This window comes from Apium graveolens, chromosome 5 (genome assembly GCF_009905375.1).
Source record: "Apium graveolens cultivar Ventura chromosome 5, ASM990537v1, whole genome shotgun sequence".
NCBI lineage: Eukaryota > Viridiplantae > Streptophyta > Magnoliopsida > Apiales > Apiaceae > Apium > Apium graveolens.
The window spans coordinates 29,142,346-29,167,622 of record NC_133651.1 but is presented as its reverse complement, the minus strand read 5'-3'; the positions used below and the strand labels follow the sequence as shown (position 1 = coordinate 29,167,622).

General features: G+C 36.5%; 1 non-coding gene and 1 pseudogene across 1 annotated transcript; both read right to left on the bottom strand.

Annotated features, from left to right (window-relative positions):
• Positions 1-16,680: 16,680 nt before the first annotated feature.
• Positions 16,681-16,787, bottom strand: LOC141663011 (small nucleolar RNA R71). Its single transcript, XR_012551105.1, has one exon. It is a non-coding gene; the product is annotated as a small nucleolar RNA R71 (small nucleolar RNA).
• Positions 16,788-21,613: 4,826 nt separating this feature from the next.
• LOC141659945 (sucrose transport protein SUC2-like) overlaps positions 21,614-25,277 on the bottom strand; it is a 35,029-nt pseudogene continuing 31,365 nt past the window's right edge.

The following is a 25,277-nucleotide window of genomic DNA, read 5'->3' as shown; positions in this document are numbered from 1 at the left end:
TATTCGCAGGATAATAAAATCCACTAAATAATTATTTTCATAAGAAGGTGTGTATCACCAAGGAAAACTATTTTCGAATAAAACATAATTATCATATATGATGTTTTACGTGAGTTATCATACAGTAATTTTCATACTGTACATTTTTATGCTGGGAATTATAGCTCACACTTGTTTTCTTAAATTGACAACATAACAGTGAATCAAGATGCCTACCATGAGAACCACCGCCAGGAAACGGGTAGGAAATGGCCAGCTGTTCCGTAGGTTGTTTGGTGCTGTACCATAGGTAGTCCGAATAAGCTGGATTGGTTTTCTATTGTTTTTAGTTCGGCTTATTTATAAGTATGACTTATGTAAGGTAATAAATAAGAAATGTATATTTGGCTGACAGACTAGCCTACTTAAAGGTTATTCCCCGGTAAGACTTAATTACTTTTGGGTTGTAATAATTATCACTTTGTGGTTGACCTACTCTAGTAATGAATGGTTCGTTTCCAAGACAATAACCTGTAAGTGTGTGTGTGTGTGATAAGTGTGTGGTCTTAAAATGTGAGTATTTATATATTATGATGCGAGGTATGTGGTTTATAGTGATTAAGATGGCATGGCCTCTGAGATCCCTGACCCCAGATTTTGGAGCGCCACACCCCCTTAAGAGTACTACCCTCAAATATAGAGTCTGTAAAGACTGTTGTGCATATGAAGGTGCATTGGAAACTTGCACATGGTATTCAGTAAAAATTAATGAAACCCTTATGTTTGTGATGGTGTCATCAAGGTCTACCTCAGCATGTAGCCTCTCACCATCTAAAGGTTGTTCTTGAGTGGTGATCACAGTTTCATGAACCGTTACTTGATTTTGGCAGGGCTTGAGAAGATGATTCAAGTCCTTCATTAAAAGTTGAAGAAATTTTAGACATAATAATTATGAGCTCAGGCATGAGTGTTGGAAACCCCCTGAATAGATGAGAGAGTTTCAATTGATGTGCCCTCAAATTGTGTTCCAAACAATTGACTTCTTTCACCCTCTTGAGAGTGCTCAAGAAGGGGTGTAGACTCATTACATGATGCATTGGGGAGAATGATTGTTTCAATAGTTCCACCTTGTTGAGAAGGTGCCACTAAAGTCTGTTTATGCCCCTGTGTTACAACTGCATCTTTTTGAGAAGATGCAGATGTGTCTATTTGAGTGATCAACTCAGCTTTCTTTTGCTTCTTTGATTTTCTGACCAAGGGTGACTCAATTTTTGTTTTATCTTCACCACTCTCATTTAAAACTACTAGGTTTGTTTGCTTCCTCTTCTTTTTACTAACTCCATCCTTTTGAGAGGATGAAGCAGCGGGTTTCCTAGCATATAATGGTTTTGAAGAAAGGATTTCAGCTGTGGAAGACCCATGTGGGTTATCCTGTTTGGGTGTTGTTAGGAATATGTTGTGAACTTGATGATAAATTGAACAAAACATCTTAGTAGATTTTAACTTAGTGTTTTTGTAGCTCTCGACGGATGTTCTAATATAATCTTTATAGTCCCGACGGATGACAATTTGACATCCATCGAGAGTGTAGCTTATGTAATAATAAGTCTTGTAGCACATTTCTGGAAACAACAATGTATTAGTTGAGTAGACACTGTAGGATTCTTTAAGTCATGTTTACTACTAGATTGATATGTAGAATAGGTTGGCTAATTGTAAATATAAGATGTCTTGTAATTCTGCATAAGTGAAATAGAATCAAGTGACATAAAGACTCACGACGGATGATCTACAAAAACTCCCGACAGATAATCAACAAGGCTCCCGATGGATGATCAATATAATCCCGAGGATGATAATATTCAAATTAGAAATTGACAGTGACAACACAGTCATATGCGTCGGGTGTTTGCAAATGGAATGCGGCAACCTAATTGCAGGATTTAGAGAACAAAGAAGCATTACCATTTTCATGCAAATATGAAGATATTCAAAGATGCTGGATAGAGTAATGTAGCAGCATGAAGTTAAACTAGATATAATTTTGTTTTATTGTCTTGTCTTACTACCATGTAACTTGGTGATATATAAACCAAGAGAAGCAAGAAGAACAACCAACTGAATAAGCAATATTTTCAGAGAGATAGAAAAAGCTGTATCTCTTAAGAATTTCTCTATAAGGTTATAAGTTCACTTGTAAGCAGCTGTGTGCTATTCAAGTATCACAGAGTTCTCATACTAATATATATCTCTGGTGGATAAGTTCAAATCCACCAGAAAGTTTTAAAGCTTTGTGTTTTATTACTTTATGTTTTGATTTCAATTTAAGTTTGATTTCGCACTTCTTGCAAAATCTAACACTGTTATATATTAAGTAAGAACAGTCTTAAAATTGAAAAAGGAGCTAGAATTGCATTCAACCCCCCCTTCTGTAATTCTTGTTGCATTGTTTGGGTTTAATAATTGGTATCAGAACAAGCTCTTGAAGTACAAAGAGTGTAAAGATCACAACAATCAACAAGATGACCAAAAAGGATGTTGGAGTAAAGATTCCATTTCTGGACAAAGACAACTATCACCATTGGAAGGTGAAAATGCACCTACATCTTCTTTCTCAAGATGAAGCCTATGTGGACTGCATTGAGAGAGGTCCTCATTTTCCTATGAGAGCTGCTACATGAAATGAACCATCAGTTCCAAAGCCTAGACATGAATGGTCTGATCCAGACATTGAAAAAGTCAAGAAAGCAAAAAAGGCCATGAATATACTGTTTAATGGTGTTGATGGTGATATGTTTGATAACATCATAAACTGCAAAACAGCTAAAGAGGTTTGGGACACAATTCAAATGATCTGTGATGGTACCGAGCAAGTAAGAGAGAATATGATGCAACTCTTGATTCAACAATATGAGCATTTTCACTGTGAAGAAAGTGAATCACTCACTGATATATTTAGTAGATTTCAAAAGCTACTAAATACTCTCAAGTTGCATGGAAGGGTCTATCAAACAAAAGACTCAGACCTTAAATTCCTTAGATCTCTGCCAAAGGAATGGAAGCCCATGACAGTCTCTTTAAAAAACTCTCAAGATTACTAGGAATTCACCTTGGAAAGACTGTATGGAATTCTAAAGACCTATGAGCTTGAAATAAAGCAAGATGAAAGGATGGAAAAAGGAAGGAAGAAAGGAGGATCCATTGCACTAGTTGCTGAGCTAGAGAAGGAAAAGGGGATGAAGGTTGAAGCTGTGGAATTTGCATCAAACTCAAAGGTTTGTGAGAGCAAGGGCAAAGGGCTGGTAGCTGAAAATGAAGAACAGTTGAGCCAAGATGACATGGATGACATAGATAAGCATCTTGCTTTTCTATCCAGGAGATTTTCCAAACTTAAATTCAAGAAGAATTTCGGAGCAGCTAAGTCAAACATAAACATGGTTAATAAGTCCAAATTCAAGTGTTTCAAGTGTGGCTTGGCAGGTTATTTTGCAAGTGAATGCAGGAAGCCTGATTCTGGTAAAAAGAAGTTAGAGCCTGTTGATTACATGAAAAAATACTTTGAGTTGCTCAAGCAAAAGGAAAGGGCATTCATTACACAAGAAAATGACTGGGCTGCAGATGAATTGGATGAAGATGAAGAAACAAACTATGTCAATCTAGCACTTATGGCCAAATCAGATGAAATAGAAACCAGTTCATCAAGCAATCAGGTAATCACAACAAACCTAGCTCATTTATGTAAAGCTGAGTGTAATGATGCCATAAATGACATGTCTACTAAACTATATCACCTGCGTGTTACACTTAAGTCTCTCACCAAAGAAAACAGTAAAGTAAGGAGAACAATGTGTTTTTAAGTGAGAGGAATAATGTGCTAGAGACTCAATTCATTGAGTTTGAAAAATTGAAATTAGAATGCAAGGTTGCTAAGGATGAACTAACAGAATCCTTAAAGAAAGAGGAGATTTTAAGAAAGTAACTTAAACGAGAACGAGAAGTAATTAAGGCATGGAAATCATCTAGAGATGTCCATGCTCTAAATTTATAAAGCTCAAGGTATAGACACCCTTTTTCATGTAGCCTGGAAAAAGAGCAAAAAGAAGCTTGATTCCAATCTGTTGAAGGACTTTCAACATATGTGGATTCGACGGATGATGAAAATTATCCGTCGAATAATCAAAAAGATTATCCGTCGAAAGATAATGAGCCACATCCGTCAAATGTTAGTAAGCTAGTTAGCAAAGCTAAGTTAGCTAAGTTGAATGATAAATATGGATCAGTTACTAAAAACTTTGTTCCAGGAGAATCAAGTCAAGTGAGAAAAGAAAAAAGAGTTAATGTTGGTCATCTATCTATCAAGCAATTGAATGACAGATTAGATAAGATTGAGGTTAAAGCAGAATCAAAAAGGAAAAACAACAAAAATGGGAAGGTAGGAGTTAACAAACATAACAACTACACACCTGATAAATATACTCCAAGAAAGATTTGTGTTATGTGTGGTAGTGTTAATCATTTGTCTGTTAATTACAAACTTGCTATGCCTACTCCTATGTATGCACCTCCTTTATTTCCTAACATGCCTGCCATGTGTATGAATACTTTACATGCACGGAATATGAATGCAAAAGTTGCTAATATGCCATTTGCACCTAATCCATATTATGCTGCATTTAGTATGCCTCAAATGCCATTTAGCATGCCTTACAGGAATAACATGTTTGCACATATCATGCCTTTTCCTGTTAATCAAAATGTGCATGATAATTTTGCTTCAATGAATGGTTTCAAAGGTCCAACTCAAATGACTAAGGATGAATCTGAAATAACCAAGTCAAATGAGGTCAAACCTAAGAAACCAAAGAAAAAGACTAACAAGGCAGGACCCAAGGAAACTTGGGTACCAAAATCAACTTGATTTGATTTTGATGTGTGCAGGGAAACAGAAAGAACCTTTGATATTTGGATAGTGGGTGCTCAATGCACATGACTGGAGATTCTACCCTGCTCACTGGGTTCAAGGAAAGAGCTGGCCCAAGTATCACTTTTGGAGATGACGGCAAGGGTTATACTGTGGGATATGGCTTAATTTCAAAGGATAATGTCATCATTGAAGAGGTTGCCCTAGTGGATGGACTTAAGCATAATTTATTGAGTATCGACCAGCTTTGTGATAAGGGCAACTCAGTCACTTTCAATTCTGAAGCCTGTGTTGTGACCAACAAGAGAAGCAACAAAGTGGTTCTCACCGGGGTGAGAAAAGGAAATGTGTACTTTGCTGATTTCAACTCATCTAATGCAGAATTTGTTACTTGTCTATTTAGCAAGGCAAGTTAAGATGAAATTTGGCTATGGCACAAGAAGCTGTCTCATCTAAACTTCAAGACCATGAATGAGCTAGTCAAGAAAGATTTGGTTAGAGTTATTCCTCAAGTGGATTTTTCAAAGGATGGATTATGTGATGCCTTCCAGAAAGGAAAGAAGATTAAAGCATCATTTAGAAAGGAGCTTGATTCAACAATTGAAGAACCTTTGCAATTGTTACACATGGATTTGTTTGGACCAGTCGATGTGTTGTCCATCTCAAGGAAAAGATAATGCCTAGTAATTCTAGATGATTTCTCAAAGTTCTCTTGGACATTTTTTTTAAAATCCAAAGATGAAGCTAGTGAAATCATCATCAATCACATAAGGCAAGTCAACCATCATCCTGACTTCAAAGTAAGAAGAATCAGGAGTGACAATGAAACTGAGTTCAAGAATTCTGTGATGGGATTATTTTGTGAAGAGAATGAGATTATGCATGAGTTTTATGCATCTAGAACTCCACAACAGGTTGGATGGTGGAAAGGAATAAAAGATCTCATATTTGAAGCTGCAAGGACGATGCTGGAAGAATCAAAGTTACCAACATATTTTTGGGCTGAAACTGTGAATATTGCATGCTATACTCATAATATTTCTTTGATCAATCAAGCAAAATGCATGACTCCCTACCAATTGTTCAAGAATAAGAAGCCAACTCTAAATTTTCTTCATGTCTTTGGATGCAAATGCTATAATTTAAGGAATCAAATTGAACAGCATAGAAAGTTTGATGCTAACGCAAATGAAGGAATTTTTGTTGGATATGTTGTTGGGAAAGCATATAGAGTCTACAATCTTAGAACAAACATTGTTATGGAATCTTTACATGTTGTGTTTGATGATAAAAAGATTGAAGGACTACAAGATGGAGATTTCCATGAGAGCCTCAAATTTGACAATGTGGAGATATTTTGTGAAGACAGTGATGATGATAGTGATCAAGAAACAGTGACTAAGGATAATGCAGAAAAGGCTATCCCCAATGATGCACAAAATTCAGCATCAGTTGAGTTATATAATGCATCATCCATCGGTAGACAATCAGCTTCATCCGTCGAGATAGAAAGTGCATCATCCGTCGGAACAATGAGAGAAGCTGAAAGTCAAAACAGATCTCTTACAAAAAGAACTCTTTCTTTAAATCAAAGATTCATAAACTCAGGGGGAGTTTCTTCAAATCAAAACTCAGTCACACATCAAGACAATGATGAGGCCTCTTCATCTAGAGCTAATCTACCTCAACAGAGAAAATGGACTAGAGATCACCCTTTTGAGCTCATTATTGATGATGCATCTTCTAAAGTTCAAATAAGGAAAGCAACTCAAGAAGAATGTCTATATTGCAGTTTTCTCTCAAAGGAAGAACCAAAGAAGGTAGAAGAAGCTCTATTGGATCCTGATTGGGTTCTAGCTATGTAAGAGGAGCTAAACCAATTTGAAATGAACAAGGTATGAAAGCTGGTACCCAAGCCTAAAGGAAAGAATCCAATTGAAACCAAGTGGGTATTCAGAAACAAGATGGATGAAAATGCATAGTTGTCAGGAATAAAGATAAATTTGTTGCTAAGGGCTACTGTCAACAAGAAGGAATCAATTTTGATGAAACTTTTGCTCCTGTTGCAAGTCTTAAAGCCATCAAAATTTTCTTAGCCTATGCAGCCCATGCCAATTTCAAAGTTTATCAAATGGATGTCAAAAGTGCCTTTCTGAATGGAGACTTGGAGGAGGAAGTCTATGTCAGTCAGCCTCCTGGTTTTGAAGATCCAAACTTTCCAGAATATGTCTACTATCTTTTGAAAGCACTTTATGGACTGAAGCAAACACCTAGCGCCTGGTATGATACCTTGTCAAAAATTCTCTTAGATAATCACTTCACAAGAGGTACTGTTGACAAAATTTTATTCTTTAGAAATGTTAATGGCTCTAGTATACTTGTTCAAATTTATGTAGATGATATTATATTTGGTCCTACAGATGAAAAACTTTGCAAAAAGTTTGCTAAATTGATGCAAAGTAAGTATGAAATGAGCATGATGGGAGAACTAACTTACTTTCTTGGTTTACAAGTTAAGCAAGTTAATGATGGAATATTCATTAGTCAAACCAAATATATTTATGATCTTTTAAAGAAGTTTGATCTAATGGATTGCACATCTGCAAAAACTCTCATGGCCACTGTAACTAAACTTGAATTAAACACTACTGAAAAGTTTGTGGATATTTCAAGCTATAGAGGCATGGTTGGCTGACTTTTGTACTTAACAGCAAGTAGGCCAGATATAATGTTTGTTACTTGTCTTTGTGCTAGATTTCAGGATGATCCTAGAGAGTCTCATTTAATAGCTATAAAGAGGATTTTCAGATATCTCAAGGGTACACCAAAACTTGTAATTTGGTACCCGAGAGATTCTGGTTTTGATCTAACTGGTTATTCATATGCAGACTATGCAGGGTGCAAGATTGATAGAAAAAGCACTACAGGAACCTGTCAATTTCTAGGAAACAAGCTAGTATCCTGGTTCAGTAAAAAGTAAAATTCAGTTTCCACTTCTACAACTGAAGCTAAATATATTGCTGCTGGCTATTGTTGTGCACATATTTTATGGATGAAAAACCAATTGTTGGACTATGGTCTCCAAGTGGACAGAATTCCTATTTTCTGTGATAACACAAGTGCAATTTCCATCACTGAAAATCCAATACAGCATTCAAGAACAAAGCACATAGACATCAAGTACCATTTCATTAGAGAACATGTGATGAATGGTATTGTGGAACTTCATTTTGTTCCAAGTGAGAAGTAGCTTGCAGATATCTTTACCAAGCCACTTGATGAATCCACCTTTACTATGTTGGTAAGTGAGTTAGGTATGCTTAATTATTCTTGAATTATTTCTGATAAATTTGCAAGTTGTAATACAGCCAGAAACTTAATTGATCTTTCTGTTTTAGATGAAATTTTGGCTAAGTCAAAAATTACACTCGATAGATGTTCATTATCCATCGAATTTGATCATCCGTTGAAATAGAATAGTTTGGTAAAAGTCAATTACTTTTGTGGATTATTTTAAACCCGGCGGATAATTGCTTTATTCTCATCTGTCGAATTGTCTACATCTTAGCCGTTAAAGTTCTGAACATTATCCATCGGATATACTTACAGTCTATAAGTATATCACGACGGACAATTGACAGAATTTTAACAATTTATTCTATTTTTAAACGGCTATTTTGGGAAATTCTCATTGGGTCTTTAATTTTTAGCTTTAATTTTTATCCCATTTTATCTTAGAATACATAAAAGCCTTAATTTAAGTTTATTTTAGCTTTTATCTTTCTCTATTGCAATTAACTACTCTCTTCTTCTTCGAAGCAAAATTTTTTTTCTCTCTGCAAATTTCCTTGCTTTAACAATGGCACCAGTAGTAAAGATCATGTATCAGTCAAGATTCATATATGAGAAGAACAACTTTGTAGCACTAGTGAAGAAAGATATTCCAGCATATGAGGATTATCACAAAATGATGGATTTTGTGAAGGGATGCAAGCTTAGCTATGCCATGCTGGAATCACTCATAATCTACTATGAAGTTGTGGAAGAGATGTGGACTACTGTTGTATATCAGTCTAATGACAAAACCATCACTCTCTCCATTAAAGTTAAAGAACATTGCATTAACAGTGATATTATCAAAGCATGCTTTAAAATTCCTGATAACACTACTACTAAGCCACACACATATGCTGATATAGTTAATTTGCTTAATTCTATGGGCTATGCACTTCCTACCACTAAGTTAAGTGAAATTAGGAGGCTAGGTCTTAGGAAAAAGTGGAGTTATATGTATGATATAGTTACCAAGGTATTTTATGGTAAAATAAATAACTTTGATTATATCAACACTACAATGCTTAACATGCTTTACATGCTTCTTACTGATAAGTACTACAATTTCAGTGATGCCATCATGTTTGAGTTAGGATACAAGTTAGGGGAGATCAAAAAGAGATCTATAAATATCTATCATGCTAGATTCTTCATGATTATTGCTAACCATATTTGTGAGAATCTTGTAATTGAGAACCCAACCAACAAACTGAATTGTTGGGTTCAAGAAAGAAGTGTAATTGCAGATTTAGATAGGGCTGATCATCACAAGGAAGTACCCATTGTTTATTTTCCTATCATGGATGGCCCTAAGGTAAGTGAGGTAAATTCTTCTGTCTCTACTCCTCCTACCTCTCAAATTTCTTTGCCATTGTCTGTGGCTATGACATCTGTGTCAATGACCCAACAAATGCCTACCCAAGCCACAAAATCCAAAGTTTCAAAATCAAAATCAAAGAAACCACACTCTGGTGTCTCCCAAAAGATGCCAGTTTCAAAATCTACCAAAACCAAATAGGGGAGTGTGAAGGGTGGTAAGGTTGGTGAGGGACAGGATGAACATCAAAGAAACCCTGAGAATAGGGATGGAGAGGTGAGTGTACCCAAACCTAGCCACACCACAGGTTTCCAACAAATTGTGGTGATTAATAAGGAAATTAGCACATCTCTAGTTTCATCCTCTCAAAAGGATGTTACTATTGAAACAAGTTCCCAACCAGGAGCACAGATCAAAAGGGATAGGGACACAGACTCACCCCAAACTTATACCAGAAAGAAGAAATCTAGAAAACTTGGGGATGCACAGCGATCACACATAATGCAAACTGCAGCTAAACACTCAGTCACTGCACTATCTCAATTCAGTTTGATGTGGCTCTAATAAATGTGGAGTCACGGCCAAAATCTTTGACTATTGAAGCACCAAACACACCAAACTCACCCACACACTCACTGGATGTGGATATGATTCATACATCAATGCTTGATTCTCCTTCTTTAACTCTGTTGGAGAATCCAAAATTCAGTGCAAGTGAGCTTCATCTTCTAGATGATTTGTTGGCTCACTTGCCAATTCTTTCAGGAACTGTTGAGACTTCTGTGCCTAAAATATCATCAATCTGCACAGAGTCTATAATAGTTTCAACTCCAAACCCTATCATTTCTTCTATTCTGTTGGATATTATTCATCCGTCGGCCAGTGATTGTATCCCGACGGATGTGCCTAACAGCTGTCATCCGTCAGATGTCCTAACTACTACCCCGATGGATGTTCCTCATCCGTCGGTACTCACTACACAAAATGAATTTTCAACAATTGTTATAAGTGTAGATGAGTTAGTAGTTCTACAATCACTCCTAGGTTTTAGGGAAGGGAGTGAACAGAGTGAGAGGCTGAGTTACACTCAGGTAAATGGAGAGGAAAAAAGAGAAACAATGCAGACTATTTCTTCCAGTCTGGAAAAAGTGAGTGAGGGGAGTTCCACCTTAGTAGGTGAAGGTGAGGGTGTGAGGGTGGTGAGCCAAGGGGAGCCCTTAATGCAAGAACAGAGAGAAATTGAGAGAAAAGCAGGTACAGCAGAATGGGAAGAGCCCATTGTAAGTAAGTTAATGAATGTCAATGAGGCTGAAAAGAAACAACTAATTCAGCAAGAATATCAAGATGTCTTAGATTCTGTTTCTTATGAAGTTGAGGCATTTACCCACTCTGTTTCAGCTTATCAAGTTCTAGCTGAGCAGGACAATGTGGCTACAGAAAGAATGCTAAATCTGGTGCATACAACAGCCTCAATGCAAAGAGCCAAAGATGCCATCTCAGCCATGCCTCCCACAATTGGTGATGATGTTGATTATGGAACTGGTGAATCTAAAGACTTCTTTGGAGATGAAGATGATAATAAAGAAGATCCAATGGACATAGGGGGAGAAGAAGGCCCTAGCTCAAGTTCTAGCATGCCATCTTGGGTATTTTCCAAAGATTGTGATGAGCACCATTTCAAGTCAACTCTCTTTCATATCATCCAACAAACTTAGACAGCTCTTCAAGCTACAACCAATGCCAACACCAAGAAGCTTCTTCAAGCACATCTCAATTCTCTTCAACTGCACCAAATTCAGTCTCTTCAACATAATTGGATGTCATTGTAATTAAAACAGAGATTGATCAAGTCAAGAAGGATGTTTCTGAGAGATTGGATGCTAAATTTCCAAACACCACCATGCTTGACATCGACAGAAAATTGAGGAAAAACACTAATCTCACAACCAAAGTAGACTCCCTAGACACAAGACTCAAGAAATTAGAAGCTTTCATTACAACAATTCATTTACATCAAGCCCAGCAAACTCGGTTGCTTCAAAAACTAGTGGTTGCACATATTTCTACCTCTACTCAACTTGATGCTAACAAAAAGGGAGAGAATGATTCACTTGTCCCAGTTAGTCAAGGAGAGCCAATCAGTGAGGGGGAGAATTTGCTTAACATCCAAGTCAGTCAGGTAATTGTCCCAAATTTTACTTTTCATAAGCCACCAGTATTGGACAACATTGATCTGATCCAAATAGCAGATGCTAAGTTGGATTCAAAGTCAAGTTTCACAAAGCTTGATGTTGCAGCAGCTGAAAAAGAATTAGATGATAAATGGAAGAATATTGATGAAGCAATTCAGAAGAAATTGCTCCCACTGAGAAACCTAACAAGATCTTTTATCACTTCTCTCAAGTCAAGCAAATTTCTGTGAATGAATTGAGTCTAGGAAACTTGGAAAAGGGCCAACCTTCATGCATTAAGTCTCCAAAATCCAACATGGTTTTGAAGCCCAAAAGAAATTATCCAAAGTCATCTGAAAAAAATCCCTTGGATCTTCTGTTTGAGACTCCAAAGCCAGATAAAAAAAAGCTGTTGGCAAGGTCCATTGCATTCTTCAAAGATCCAACTGACTCAGTACAAAATAAAAGAAATGCCAAAATCTACAGGAATGGGAAAGAAATTTCTGCGTTGGTTGGACACCCTCAGTTTGCAGAAGCTAAAAAGGAAGAAAAACAAAGAATCAAGCAAGAAAAGAAGCAAGCTGCTTTAGAGGCTAAGAAGCTCAAATAGAAGAAAGAGCAAGCTACTATAGTAGCCAAGCTTCAAGCTGTGAAAACTGCAACTGAGATTTCTGTGAAACAACCTGTAGTATCTGAAGCTCAGGATCAGAAAATGCTCAAGAGACCTCAACAGACAAAGAAGCCAAGATACAAACAAAGAATCAAGAGAAAATTGGACTTCAGTGATGAGGAAATGGAAGATTACATTCGCAAATAGTCTACAACTTCAACTCAAACATCCAAGCTCTCAGTGGTACATGAGGAATTTAAGGTGGATCCTACAAAGAATTTTCATGGTGAGCCTATAGTTCCCAAGGATGAGCCAATAGATTGGGAAAGTTTACCTATTCCTGAACTTAACTTACCAATATTAAACAAGCTAAAGAAGACAAAGACAAGAGCAATCAAGAAGGTCAAGCCTGTGAAACTCATAACCAAAACCCTAACCAAAGCTAAACCAATTATCAATAAGGGAGATCTTCTATACATTTGTGATATCAAGAAATTTTCAGACATCAATCTCTACCTGGATGAGCTAGAAGAAGTGAGAGCAATTGATGCTCGCAGGAATCTCCCTGAAAGTCTGGTATTCAAGTACAAAGGTGGGAAAGAGTTTACATGGCCCCTTCACAGAATTCTTCAAGAAAGCATTCTGTTCTGATAAAGATCTTCTCATTCTTCAAAAAGAACTTTGGATTCAATGTGACAGCCAAGAAATTGGTTCTAAAGAAGATAGAATAACTCAGGAGTAGAAAAGCCTCAAATGCACTTCCAAGAACTCTATATATTCCCTTCACAGGAAATACAGTGCACTTGAGGCCTTACTGGCTGATGAAATTCATGGATGACAAAGTTATTAGAAGATTCTTTAGATTGGAGGACCAATTGAGCATCTCAAGCAATGAGACTCTATTAGAAATGCAAGAAAAGTTAGATCTATCAAATGCTGAAAAATTTGAATTTCACAGACAACTCCAAAATCAAATAGAAGAAAACAACTGGAAGCTTGTGAAGAAATCAAGACAGTCAAGGAAATAGAAAACATTTGCTCAGGCTAGAGGATCACCTTGATAATGATAGTGAGAACTCTTTGTATACTTTACTTTGTTCAATTTTTAAATAAATTGTCGCACTTATTAGTTTTATCTACTATAATTCAATCTGTACATTTAGGGTGTTTTTTTATCATCAAGTTTCTTTTAATTTATGGCTACAATTCCAGTAGACATAAATTGGGGGATATTGTTAGGAATATGTTGTGAACTTGATGATAAATTGAAAAAAACACCTTAGTAGATTTTAACTTAGTGTTTTTGTAGCTCTCGACGAATGTTCTAATATAGTCCCGATAGATATACTTTATAGTCCCGACGGATGATAATTTGACATCCATCAAGAGTGTAGCTTATATAATAATAAGTCTTGTAGCACATTTCTGTAAACAACAATATATTAGTTGAATAGACACTGTAGGATTCTTTAAGTCATGTTGGCTACTAGATTGATATGTAGAATAAATTGGCTAATTGTAAATATAAAATGTCTTGTAATTCTGCATAAGTGAAATAGAATCAAGTGATAGAAAGACTCCCGACGAATGATCTACAAAGGCTCCTGAAGGATAATCAACAAGGCTCCCGACGGATGATCAACATAATCCCTACGGATGATAATATTCAAATTAGCAGTTGACAGTGATAACATAGTCACATGTGTCGGGTGTTGTAAATGGAATGTGGCAGCCTAATTGCAGGATTTAGAGAACAAAGAAGCATTACCATTTCCATGCAAATATGAAGATATTTAAAGATGCTGGATTGAATAATGTAGCAGCATGAAGTTAGACTAGATATAATTTTGTTTTATTATCTTGTCTTACTACCATGTAACTTGGTGATATATAAACCAAGAAAAGCAAGAAGAACAACCAACTAAATAAGCATTATTTTCAGAGAGATAGAAAAAGCTGTATTTGTTAAGAATTTCTCTGTAAGGTTGTAAGTTCACTTGTAAGCAGCTGTGTGTTATTTAAGCATCACAGAGTTCTCATACTAATATATATCTCTGGTGGATAAGTTCAAATCTACCAGAAAGTTTTAAAGCTTTGTATTTTATTACTTTGTGTTTTGATTTCAATTCAAGTTTCAATCTGCACTTCTTGTAAAATCAAACACTGTTATATATTAAGTAAGAACAGTCTTAAAATTGAAAAAGGAGCCAGAATTACATTCAACCCCCCTTCTGTAATTCTTGTTGCATTGTTTGGGTATAACAGGTGTTGTCAAGTGGCATTTATATCCACTTAGAATGCTCTATAAAGGCTTGGATTGATGTTTTGTACTCAAATTATTTGTGTTTTTTATGTGTTTTTGTAGTGTTTTGCATTTCAGGCATATATACGGGATCAAGGTGATTTAGCATTGCTTTGATGCTAAAATGGTGTTAGGAAGATGTCTTGAATAAAAGCTCGTGGATTGCCATCTCAAACCAGCCATAAAAACATATAGAAGAAGTTTTTCCAGAAGGTCAGCGCGACCATGTTGTGCTAGCGCGCAGCCGCGCCGAAGATGCAGAAGGATAGCGCGCCCGCGTTAATGAAGCACGTGGTCGCGCCATGTCGAGATTTCAGAATTCTATTTTAATTAGAAGACTGTTTTATGGGCTTCTGAATTACTTGGGCTGCTATATAAAGACAACTTAGAGACGTTTTTCATGATGGAGCTTAAGGAGAAGGCATCAAGAAGTTCTATAGCACAAATATAATGAAGGCGAAGAAGATCTAGTTTATTCTTGTGATTCTTTGTTCTAAGTTGTCATCTTGGATGCTAGTTTCTTGTTTTATTGAACCTAATACTCTGGATTACGTACTTTTTTTATTATTCGTTTATAAAGACCTAGTTTATTATACCATGTTTTCATCGGAACCCACGATGATGATGAGTTCGGTTATGGGCTAATCGTGGGGTTCTAGCAGATTTACTTATGGATTTCAATAGTTAATATGTTTAGCTACCTTAGTGTGTGGTGGTTGTATGATATCCAAGTATTGGTTGTGCTTATTCGTCTTATGAGTGTCGCGAACTTATAAGATAGTGTGTTAATCTCTAATGAAGCGACAGTGAATTTAGAGGTTTAGAATTTTCCATGCTAGCGTAGGTTCATATATTTATTTTGCATAATTTATAGGTAATTTTAACCATCTTACTTGCCCTATGTAATCACGATAGATAACTTGCGCATTAAACTGTTATGTTGTGAAATTCTATAGACATATAGGGTCTCAATATAATTGGGGTCTATTCAGCTTCTATCTCTTTTGTGGATGTCTGGTAGTAGGGTATTCGTACAATGAAAGTTGGCGTTTACTAGTTTTGTGTTGTTTGATTAGTTGTCATCACCATTGCATGCTAAGGTTAAGAACAAAAAGACTATTGAATGAAGTAGTAATGAAGTTAGAATCCCATGTTTGTGTCATATAAGTAATTTAACCTTTTAATCTCTTACTTAATTGCATGTTAGTTAATATCTTAGTTATAAACAATCAATTTGTTATTCGTCTTAGCATTGAATAATAACCATACCATCATTGCATAAGTACATTGATTTAAATTAACCTAAACCAGTCTCTGTGGGAATGAACTAGAATTAATTCTATATTACTTGCGATCACGTATACTTGCATGAATATTAGCACGTGTTTTCGTCCTAATAAGTTTTTGGCGCCGCTGCCGGGGACTCGGTGTTAATTTTTAGTTTATGTGTTTGTCATCAGTGGTCGTTAAAGTTCATTGACTCGGACATTGTTACTTACTTGTTCCCTTGTCGTGTTTCAGGTACTCTAGCGAGCGTGTATGCATACACATTCTCGGTCTTGTAAGAGAACTCTGGATCAAGCCAAGGAAGAAGTTATAGTAGCTCAAGAAGTTTTTGAGGAAGTAGAAAAAGTTGAAGAAGAAGATCTTGTCCTAATGGGAGAACTAGAAGGAAATCTGAAGGCTTCGATGGACTATTCTCAGCCAAAGATCAATGATATTCAGTCTAGCATTATCAGACCAGCCATCACGGCTAACACCTTTTAGATCAAGTCGAGCACGATTCAGATGATACAGAACTCAGTTCAGTTTGGGGGTTCTCTTATAGAAGACCCCAACATGCACATCAGAGATTTCATCAAAATCTGCGACACCTTTAAGTTCAATGAAGTTTCTGAAGATGCTATTAAGTTGAGACTTTTCCCATTCTCTCTGAGGGATAAAGCTAAGTGTTGGTTGCATTCTCTGCCACCAGGTTCTATCACCAAATGGGAGGATCTTGCTTAGAAGTTTCTCACTAAATTCTTCCCTATAGCGAAGACTGCTGCAATCAGGAATGCTCTTACTCAATTTACACAGCAGTCTGGAGAATCTTTGTGTGAAGCTTGGGATTGCTACAAGGAGATGCTTAGGAAGTGTCCTCATCATGGGATTCCTGATTGGATGATTATTAACTGCTTTTATAATGGGTTCATGAGTAACTTTCAGAGGCCGCAGCAACCAGCACCAGCCACTTATCATCCCAACAACCGCAATCATCCTAACTTCAGTTGGAGCAACACTCAGAATGCGGTGCAACAGCCATATCAGCAGTATGCAGCAAAGCAATACAACCCTCCTGGTTTTCAACAGCCGCAATATGCACCAAGACAACAACTCCAACTTCAGCAGCTACCACAATCTAATGAAAAATCTGAATTGAAGGAGTTGAGGCTCATGTGCAAGAGCCAAGCGGTTTCTATTAAGACCTTGGAGAATCAAATTGGGCAGATTTCCAATGCCTTGCTGAATCGACAACCTGGTACACTCCCGAGTGACACTGAAGTTCCAGGCAAGAGGGAAGCTAAGGAGCAGGTTAAGAAAATCACATTGAGGTCTAGGAAGGTTGCAAATACTGAAAAATCTCAAGTTCCAGAAGTTGAAGTTGTGGTTGAAGAAGAAGTGAAGAAAGAAGCTGAAGTGGATACAAGAAGACAGCTGTTGTCAACACTCCTCCTGAGGGTAATAAAGGGGAAAAATAGGTCTATCCTCTACCTCATTTTCCTAAGAGGCTGCAGAAGTAAAAGATGGATAAGCAATTTGCTAAGTTCTTGGAAGTTTTCAAGAAACTTCATATCAACATACCTTTCGCTGAAGCTCTTGAACAAATGCCTAGCTATGTGAAGTTTATGAAAGGTATTCTCTCAAGGAAAGTGAAGCTCGATGACTTAGAGACTGTTGCTATGACGGAGGAATGTAGTGCTGTGTTGTAACAGAAGTTGCCTCCGAAGCTTAAAGATTCTGGAGGCTTCATTATTCTTTGCACTATTGGAAACTTGTCATTCGACAAGTGCTTATGTGATTTGGGAGCTAGCATCAATCTGATGCCTTTATCTGTCTTCAAGAAGTTGGATTTACCTGATCCAAAACCTACTTATATGTCCTTGCAGTTGGCCGATTATTCTATTACATATCCACGAGGCTTTGTGGAGGATATTTTGGTCAAGGTGGAAAAACTCATCTTTCCTGCTGATTTTGTAATTCTTGATTTCGAGAAGGATAAGAAGATTCCTATAATCTTGGGGAGACCATTCTTGGCTACTGGCCGAACCTTGATTGATGTGCAGAAGGGTGAACTCACCATGAGAGTATTGGATCAGGATGTTACATTCAATGTATTCAATGCCATGAAATTCCCTACTGATAATGAGGAGTGTTTAAAAGTGGAATTGGTCGATTCTGTGGTTACTTCAGAACTTGATCAAAGACTAAGGTCTGATGCCTTAGAGAAAGCCTTGTTGGGAAATTCTGATAGTGAAGATGGCGAAGGTGATGAACAATTTTAATATTTGAATGCTTCTCCTTGGAAGCGAAGGCTAGATATGCCTTTTGAATCTCTTGGATTGAAGGAGCTGAACAAGTCTCCAAAGCACCTCAAGACATCTATTGAGGAAGCTCTTACACTTGAGCTTAAACCATTGCCTGAACACTTAAGGTATGCTTTTTAGGTGATGCATCTACTTTGCCTGTTATTATTGCATCTGACCTTTCAGGCAGTGATGAGGAAAAGCTCTTAAAAATTCTGAGAGAGTTCAAGTCACCAATTGGATGGACTATAGCAGATATTAAGGGAATCAGCCCTTCTTATTGTATGCATAAAATTCTGCTAGAGGAAGATAGTAAGCCTACTGTTGAGCAACAGAGAAGGCTTAATCCGATCATGAAAGAAGTCGCGAAGAAGGAAATTCTCAAGTGGCTAGATGCATGGATCACCTATCCCATTTCTGAAAGTTCTTGGGTGAGCCCAGTACAGTATGTGTCGAAGAAAGGAGGTATCACCGTGGTAGCTAATGAAAAGAATGAGCTCGTCCTACTCGAACAGTCATGGGGTGGAGAGTTTGCATGGACTACAGGAAGCTGAACAAGGCCATGAAGAAGGATCACTTCCCTCTTCCTTTTATTGATCAGTTGTTTGACAGGTTAGGTGGGCATGAATACTATTATCTTCTGGATGGCTATTAAGGCTATAATCAGATTTGTATCGCTCCGGAAGTTCAGGAAAAGACTACCTTCACTTGTCCATTTGGTACTTTTGATAAGTGGATTTTATATCTACTTGGAACGCTTCATTTCAGGCTTAAGTTGGTATTTTGGACTCAAGTTGTTAGTATTTTTTTATGTGTTTTTGTGTTATTGAATTTCAGGCATCAGTTAAATGAAGAAAGGAGCTTTTCAAATAAATATGCTGAAAATAGATCAGAATTGGAAGCCTAGGATACTCTAAAGTTGTATAGAATCTCATTAGCTTCGCATGGGCAGTTGAATCGCCTAATTCTGATGAGCAGAACTCAAGATACGGCCAAAAGAAGAATTGTCAGAATTTTTCCCGAATGTCAGCCCGCGCCGCTGAAAACACTATTCCAGCGCGGCCGCGCCCTGTAGCAGCGCGCCCGCACCCGGTTTCCGCCCCAAAATCCTGATTTTAGTCGAAATTGAAGATTTTGAGAGTCCTGGTCATCCTGGAGCCTATATATACCAACAAAAAGACGTTTTTAACAACAAGGAGACATGGGAGAGCAATAAAAGACCTAGAGAGTATGAGACGGCTACGGAGAAGAAGACTTTTGTTTTCTTTGATTTAGGCGATACTTGGATGCTTGTTTTCGATTTGTCTTTGAACCCTAGTACTCTTATATTATTTATTCTCATGCTTTCATTGGAACCCATGGTGATGATGAGTTCGATTATGAACTAATCATTATCGTGGGGTTCTAACGGATTTACTTATGAATTTTTATAGTTATTTGTTTCAATATCTTGGTGTGTGGTGATTGATTGATAACCTAGTATTGGTTGTGCTTATTCGTCTTATGTGCGTAGCTAACATATAAGATAGCATGTTAATCTCTATTGAAGCGAAAGTGAATATAGAGATTTAGAACTTGCCATGCTAGCATAGGTTCATGTATGTGTTATACATGATTCGTAGGTAATTTTAACCATCTTACTTGCCCTATGTAATCACGATAGATAACTTGCGCATTAAACTGTTATATTTTCAATTCTTATAGACATATAAGGACTAAGCATAATTGGTGTCTATTCAACTTCTATATCTTTTGTGGATGCTTGGTAGTAGGGTCTCCGTACAACGAAATTTGGCGTTTACTAGTTTCGTGTTATCTGATTAGTGTCATCGCCATTACATGCTAAGGTTAAGAACAAAAAGGCTATTGAATGAAGTATTTAATGAAGTTAGGATCCCATATTTGTCATATATATTACTTCAACCATTCTTGTTCTCTTATTTATAATTGTTAGTTTAATTCTTAGTTATAAACAATCTCAACTTGTTGTTTATCTTAGCATTGGATAATAACCATATCATTGTTGTATAGGTGCATATTATTAAATTAACCAAAGAGTCTCTGTGGGAACGAATTTGATTTATATCTTATACTACTTGTGAACGCGTATATTTGCGTGAATTTTAGCGCTTGTTTTCGCCCTAACAACTTTTGCCTTCAGAAGAGTTTCTTTTGGGTTGTGTGGAGCACCTACCACATTTCAAAGATGCATGATGGCTATATTCTCTAATATGATTGGTCAGAATGTGGATGTGTTTATGGACGATTTCTCTGTGTTCGGTGATTCTTTAATGAGTGCTTTCAAAATCTTGGTGCCGTTCTTAAAAGGTATGTTGAGACCAATCTGGTTCTCACACTACTAGAAAAACGTCAATAGACATCGGCTAAAAACCGATGTCTATGAATGCAAAAATCCGATGTCTTCGTGGGTGATGTTAAAGACCACCCCATTTAACATCGGTTTTAAACTAATATTAAATACAACATATAACATCAGTTCTTTGTTTAAAACCGATTTCTATATCTTGATATTAAATTTCTTACATATCTAATCTTCATATATCATCATAATATGGTATTTTTATCAATTTAAATATATGTGAGCTAAGCAAAATCTTTCAATTTAACCAATAAACTGATGTTACCAGTACCAGTAACAACAGTTTTCATCAAAAACCGATGTTAACAATACCTTTGACATCGGTTCTTAATTGGTAACCGATGTCTATTTGTAACAAACTGATGTCTATAATACTTAATAACATCAGTTTTTTGTTTTAAGAATTTGTTTGTTGTAGTATTTAACATCGGTTTTTACTGATGTCAATGGTCCACTAGAACTGATGTATTAAGTTTTGACAAACATCATTTTCCATTGTAATGATGTTTGTACCTGTTTTATTAATGCACATTTTAAAAATATAGATTCCAAAAACCAATGAACTACCAAAACCAATTGCTGTATAATATCAGTTATCTATAAATCTAACAACCAATATTCAAACATCCGGTACAACAGATTCATCTAATCCAAATATCAAGTACTACACATGTCCCTCCATATATTCTACTACTGTCTATACAAAGAATTTGACTTGGTACCGACAATAGCATATAAAATATCATTTGAGGAACGCCCTTATTCTTCTGCATCTTCTCACTCCTTAGTAAAACTCCTGTAGCCTCTGGTCCCGTACGATGATAATAAGACTTTGATAGACCTGAGAGGATTAATTTTGTTGTAGAATACTTCAAGCTATTAAAACAGTTGTAACAAATAACTATCCTAAAACAACAGAAACAAAGAAAAACACCAAAAAAGCATGACATTCACCTGCCACTTTACTATCTCAAGACTAGTTACTAGTTGACGCCTATGATTGTTTACCGACACAAGTAGCCTATGGTCAGGATTACGGGTTTCTTGAGCAAGAATTTGCTCGAGCAATAAAACTCAAAACACTGATTCCATCCTATAACAAAAATCAACCATTTTAAGTCATAGCATAAGCAACAACTTAAATATCTTCTCTTATAATGAATAAGATAACACACATACTCAATATACAGAGCAAATAAATCAAAAACAAGTTTTAAAATTACCATTTCAAGGACTTCTATTCTATTGTATGCCCTGTCAGAGATCACAATAAGATCTTCAACAACCGGGACTGCCACTTCTTCATACTTGCAGGCGAGAAGAAGAGCTGTAATCCCAACCAGTTGGAGCTTTTTCCGAACCAGGTTGAATGGCCAAAAACCTTTCAATCAGATTCACTGTAAGATACAGGGTCTCCTGCATCGGCACAAATTTATAGGGTCTCCTGAATTAGATAGGATACAGGTCGAGATTTAGTATCATGCAATTGTAAAGAATGAAAGGTACAAGTTTTTTAGGTTCTGTAAGTGAATATTCAACAAGTTTAGATCAAATTATGCATTAATAAGAGCCGAAAGACAATTACAATTTACACATTTAAGTGTTGAAACAAGCTTAGAGCTAATTTTACCTTTCCCTGCTTTAGAACCAGCTGAAAATATGGATGCCAAAGCAAATAGAATGCTATAGGTTACCTGTATCGAATAATTAAGAAACCAAAATGTGGCTGTTAGCATATCGTATATTGATGTGATCTCCTAAATTCCATATAACCAAAGGAATTCCCAGTACTGCGAAAATAGCAAGAGCACCAGCCCTGACTTCAGGAGACTGTGTTAGAGCATCCCCATCAGGACCAAATTGGCGCTGGGAAGCAGCAACTTTGCTCACAATTAGTATCAAATGTGACATGGTTGCACCATTGTATGATTAATATAATAATCTTTAGTTGCAAGTAATGATATATTTATCCAGTCACAACCAATATAGCGGTCCATATCTCTGGAGCTTGCCTTATTGTAATACAAGGAAACAAAACATTCAATGATACATAGAACATAATAATCAATTAAAAGGTAGTAATACAATCACAAGGAACTACTCTGGGGATATTTTAAAAGAATAATTAAGTGGACGGAAAAAAGTTACTCACAGTTATACTTTGTCCATCGGCCTGGTTTTCAAGATCATAAAGAACTAGCCTATTAGAAAGTACTAGATCTGCAAACATCAAAATAGAGGTTTCAGACTAATCAAGAAATTTCATGGCCACTACAACTTTAGTGGATATGTAATATTTATCGAATAACTAAACCTAATAAAAATAGATAATAACACAGCTTAGGTACAAGTACATCAGGGAAAAGGACTACCCAATCTCCACGTCATCCTGAACATTGTTTCCGAGGTTAAAACAGGTAATACTTATCGAACATAAAACAAACAGAATAGTGACTAGGTATTTTAGACTACTCAAACCATCACCAATACAAATTTATTCTCATAATAATCGTGATCAAGTATCCAAATGTAAGATTAATATGTTATACCTCCTAAAATAGTAAGGTTCTTTTTATCACTGGTCCCCATACCACTGTCCTGCCAACCAAGATAAAATAGATTTTCCTGCAAAATTCCATCATCTTAGTAACATAAGATAAGTTTGAGATCTGATGGAACTTAAAAATGACAATGATTTTCTTGATGAAGAGAAAAGCAAATAGAATAGCAATATAGTTTAAAACACTGATGCAAAATGAAAGTAAATTACAATAGAATCTTGTATATCTTCTGATAGGAACCAGCAGCATACTCGAGGATATTACCAACAGCCATAAAAATGAAAAGAATGTGTTGGACCTGCTCATGAGATTTTTATCTCCGGCACATAAGTTGGCAAGAAAGGCCGGCCATGGACCCTGCAACATATTGTTAGCAACATCCAGTACCCAAAACCTGACGACAAACACTCTAATGGCACGTAGCTTCAACTTACTTGTCAGGTCATCACTAGCGGCATATCCAATATCGGCTGCAAAACCAATCAATACAATAGCAATGGGAACACAACACGCACCACCTATAATAAATGGACGACGACGGCCAAAGGAAGCAGTGCAACGGTCAGAGTAGTAACCAACAACTGGTTGGACTAACATGCCAGAGACAGGGCCACAGAGCCAAATATATGTTGTCACACCCCCAACTTAACAAACAAAATATTTAACTATTACAATATTTAAAGGAAATTAAATATAACCGCATCCAAGATCTTACAGTTTAGAATTTGGAACAGCCCAACACTACCAACTACTACAACTGATTTTAATATCGAGTCCTCACACAAAACTATCTCTTATTCTACCTGAGCTCAGACATACGCATCGGCGTCACAGGTCTTACGTGCTTTCTGCTTGAATCCAACCATAGCTGCTAGCTGTAATATCAGGGTTAAATCAAGGAGTGAGCCAAATTTTCAACAAGTGCTAAACAATACGGTACAAAACATAAATCAAGATATTAAAGAATGACATTTCGAAGATATAGCTAATAATAACAAGAGATGAAATTTTGGGTGATGGCATCATTTGCTTGAATCAAGACATTTTCAAAATCATATCTTAATCAAAAACATTTTATGACGCTACGGATTACAGCCGGTGATCAACCGCGAAGTAATCCCGAACCTCGCTGGGTTCTAAAACATTAATGGGATCCCTAGGCAACTTTTAAGCCTACAATATAAGTGTGGAAGGGACTCGCGTCTCAGTCCAGATCCACTATTCAAGAAAACATTTATCCCCCTTTGGGACTGAAAATCCACATTTTAATCATTTCAAAAACTGATGCCGGTTTATAATAAAATCTCTTAAATAGTAAACATTTTTATCGAGGGATTATAGATCAACTTTGAAATACTGGAAATATGTCACCAAATCTCAGGGCCATGATTCACTAGACTTTACTATATTAGGGAGATTGAAAGGTTTCCATTTACAAGAACTTTGACAAGGAGATTAGCAAGGCTGTTGGATAAGAGTAATGCTAAACTAGGCTTAAAGCAACGGTTTTAGACGAGGTATAGATATTAGAACATCAAGAAGATAAGCATCACTGGTTATAAGTATACTAGAGGTGTTAAGGTATACAAAAAGTGTTCATTAGCTTAAGGTATATCAGGATGTCAAACTTTAGGGTAAGAATAGGGTTATCAAACAATCATAAACAAGTTTGAAGAATATCTGGCCTTTAGGTATCAAGGAAAGGTTTCTATTGGGGTTCAAGCATCCGGGTGAGATGTTCAGGACTTCTCAGGGATCAATAGCATGTTAAACAAAAAGGGTCAATCAAGTATTATAACGAATCTTTATTTTATCAAGGCATTCCAATTACTTTGATGTACTAGCATGATACGACTTTTGATCTACTTGCAATATGTACTTGAGGGTTCATGGCATTTCTATATAATACGAAGATAGATTTAAGAATCGCTTGGTTCAAGTATATCAAGATAACTCAGGATACTCGCATCAATATATATGAACTAATTATCACACATTTGCAGTGTAAACGAAAAACAGGTTGAATCACTTGCGCAATATAAGTTTACAAGAGAATGGCGCTTGCCTTGAGAAAGGCTGGACTGGTCTGGAAGGTAGGAGCAACTGGAAGCTTTACTCGACCTTTATGGCAAGTTT